Below are 4,019 nucleotides of genomic sequence, written 5' to 3'. Positions count from 1 at the left end.
TGTGTTACTTTTCCACATGTACCTATTCTTCACCATTATATGCATCGATGTGACTTAAGTTTTGGCCAAGCTGGGTTGCCTGGCTCTTGTGTTTATGCCCTACGTTCCCGTTAATTCGGCTAGGGCATAAGGGGAGCACCTCTGCAATTGTTACTGCCGGGTCAGCTGGATATGTACCTCAGACTGGGTGAAGCCGAAAGCTAGTGTTCTTAAGGGAATATTCAGTCGGTGAACAAAAGATGACTTTAAATTATTACAATACATGCCCCCAGATGTTTATATCCTGCGTCTCTTCTCGCAGCTCAGACATGCACATTAATGCATGCGCACCCAGGGAAAGGAACCCTTAACGGAACTATTCTCCCTAGAAGATGTTTCTTACTATCCATGTAATATAACATAGCTAGTTGGGTACTTGTCTGTTCAAGCACTAATGACCCCTACGCCTGGTTTCCATGCGTACCCCGGTTTTTGCATAACTGAGCGGGTATTCGGATACACTCCGGACTACCGGGTCCGGAGGTTGAAGCGAAAAGGCCCGCCATGACAAATGATTTACAATCCGGCTAGGGACAATATATGTCACTTGAAGTACATAGTCACTTAGACTGACTAAATTCTTCTTCTATACCATCCAACAGGCTATCTAGCCTATAATCCTGTTGGGAATACTTTGCGGCTAGTTTCACCTAGTCATACACTAAACTGACGGGGATCTCTTTCCCATCAGACCCCACAGGTCCGACCTCGGCCATGTGGTTCGGGTCAGCCTTGGTATATCACGTCTTCACCATGGCCTAGGCTTCCCTTGCACCTTGTCGGCAGGCTGATATCTTCCATAATCGGAAGCGCCGCCGCGCTCCCTTGAGCATCTCTACAAGCTCCCCCATGCCTCCTGGCAGGGAGGCGGATGACCACAAGGCTTGGGAAATGCCCTACATCACCTGCTGAACTTGTTCGTGCAGCTGTGAGAGCTCTGGCAGAAGATCGCCCATAGATCCGGGCATCTCCTCTTTAGGACGACCCGTCAGCATACCTATAGACATAACTCTGTTAGTCGATTTCTTTGCCGAACTCTATAAAAAGTTTGTTCAAGCACTTACTAAAAATGCCGCGTCGAAGCCTCTTATTCTCCTTTACGGAGTCAGCTAGCTGGGCCCGAACATCTTTCAATTCAATGCCCAGATGGGTATTTGCATCTTGGAGATCATTTTTCTCCTGCCTAACCCGCGTCAACACACGCTCGCCAGCCTCTAGCTATCATCGAGAATGTTGCTCATCCCCTCGCACGACCTCCGGATTCACTCCGGTGTCATCTACAGAATCTATTGTTAGATTTGCATACATGCCGAATACTAAACTGGTACATATCCTTCTTTTTGATAGAAGCAAGTGTTACCAGATGGGGCCTTCACGGACTCCTTCATTGAGGCAACTGTGGCCCGAAGTTGGGGTTTGCACTCCTCCAGCTCTTGAGACAACTGGGTATTCTTCTCCGTAAGAGCCTACACAAATAATGATCCTTAAATCAATTGTGTCAACTGTTTCAAGTCTCAGGGGCTACTGGTATATATAATTATCAGATTTTCTTACCCGTATATCCTTTACATACTGGTCCGTGGCTTTGGCAAAACCATTTTGCGTAGCTCAGATGTACGCGTCTCCTGAGTTGAAGGCATCGAGCGCCTCTTTAGAGAAACCAGGGTCATGGAGTATGGCCCGGCGGCGCCTGTGATTCATGGCACTCTCCACTTCAGAATTCATAGCAAACAGCCTATCCGCATCCTCTATAGGAGGAACGTTCGGTGTTGTCCCCACGTTAGCATCTGCCCCTAAGTCTGGCTCTGGTGTCCGGCTGGTGGAGGCATGGCCGGCAGGCTCTCCGGGCATGGTCCCATGAGCGTTTTTCCTGCCAGAAACCATGGACGTTATTATATTTTAAAGACGACAAACCACGGAGCAGGGTTTTTTTCATACCTCAGCGACGGCATCTCAGTCCTGACCGCCTTCCTATTAAGCCTATCCGGCTTCGGTGCCCCTTGCTAGTGAGTCACCACGGGTTCGGCGTGGTGTCCCGAGGGCCTTCCCTGTAGGACACCATGTGTGTGTGATGGGTGAAGTGCAAAAAAGGGATCCTTCTCGGAAGTTGGGACTCTGGTTTTACTTACATGCGATGCAGGGAGCAGGCCTGGATAATCGGCTATGATAGCCACCAACGCTCCGTCGCAGCTCAACTGATAGAACGCCCTGTCGATGAGATCCACGAATATGTCCGGATCTTCTTCGAGTCCGGGGTCGAGGGCCCGGTCAGGGTCCTCTGGCTATGGAGACGGGCTATGGACCTCCCTCACAGCTTTTCGCAGTTTCTGCTATGAAATAGCAAGGTAAATACTTATAATGAAGAATGCTGGAAGATTTGGAGTAAAAGGTAGCAGCTCACCCAGTTTGGGGGGTTGTACATGGAGAATCCATCTAGTGGCTTAATACGGATGAACACCTCTTCCTCTCCTTTGTATAAATCGGATAGTACTTTCGCTAGAGCAGCGGCGGAGTCCGGACCTTTACGGCCGTAGCGGGTAGCATCATCTTCTCCATTGAAGTGCCACGTGGGTTTCCACCTATACTGAAGTGGCTGCACCCCCTGCATTATGCAAATTGACATAACCTCGATTATTATCAGTCCTGATTTGGCCAGCGTTTCTATCCTGCCCATGAGGTAAAGGACCTCTCTGTTATCTTCCTCCTGGGGCTCCGAGGATGCCAGCTATGTCGTTTCTTCAAAGGGGCATTATTGAACCCAGGAAGGCCTATCCGAATAGGGTCCGGAAGGGGGACGTCCTCTATATAAAACCACTCCAAAGGCCAGTCTTCGGATGTCTTCTTCGGTCCCGGCGATGCGCCATATTTCGGCTCCACTCATTTGATATATTGACTCCTTCTGTATACGAGGTACGAGGCAGAATAGCCTTTTCCATAGCTCGAATTGAGCTTCGCAGCCCAGAAACAGCTCGCAAAATGCGACGTAGCTGGCGATGTGCAATATGGAGGCGGGAGTAAAGTTATGCAGCTGGAGGCCGTAGAACTCTAGGAGCCCGCGGAGGAACAGATAGATTGGAAATCCGAGTCCCCTCAATAAGTAAGGGACAAGGCATACCCATTCCCCCATGGACGGGTTGGGGAAGCTCTCCGCCATTATAGGTGGCTAGTCTGGCTCGGACAGGGACCATATACGCAGGAGGGAGAAACCCCTGGGTCTGTAACTATACTAATTGGTTGTGAGGGACGGAAAACTTCGCCCAATTGCATGGCTTAGCGCTACGGGAGCGAGAGAAGGAGCTGCGATGGCCGGCCATGATGGGATGGGCTTTTTTCGGGCGCGCTCCGATGGATACTCGCTGTGGGAGGATGGTGTGATCTGGATCTGAGGATCCCCGTCTCTTAAATAGGCGATTTACTCAGAGGGTTAGGGTGGCGAATGTAAAAATGCCCCGACTTCTCACATTCGCTCAACACGTGGAAGATAGCCATTATTAAGGCGCAGAAGCCGAGGAGTGCAACATTTATGGGAAGCCGAACACTACTCGACAGGTATTCGAAATTTGGAGAAGAACCCGCCTTGCAATGTCGAAGACAATCTGCGCGCCAGACTCATCGTCATTGAAGCCTGGTTTGGGGGCTACTGAGGGAGTCCTGGATTAGGGGGTCCTCGGACAGCTGGACTATATACTTTGGCCGGACTGTTGGACTATGAAGATATAAGATTGAAGACTTCGTCCCGTGTCCGGGTGGGACTCTCCTTTGCGTGGAAGGCAAGCTTGGCAATTCGGATATGTAGATCTCCTCCCTTGTAACCGACTCTCTGTAACCCTAGCCCCCTACGAGTTCTATATAAACTGGAGGGTTTAGTCCGTAGGACAAAAACAATCATAATCATAGGCTAGCTTCTAGGGTTTAGCCTCTATGATCTCGTGGTAGATCAACTCTTGTAATACTCATATAATCAAGATCAATCAAGCAGG

The sequence above is a fragment of the Triticum dicoccoides genome, chromosome 3A (genome assembly GCF_002162155.2).
Source record: "Triticum dicoccoides isolate Atlit2015 ecotype Zavitan chromosome 3A, WEW_v2.0, whole genome shotgun sequence".
NCBI classification, from domain to species: Eukaryota; Viridiplantae; Streptophyta; class Magnoliopsida; order Poales; family Poaceae; genus Triticum; species Triticum dicoccoides.
This window is presented reverse-complemented; position numbering follows the sequence as displayed.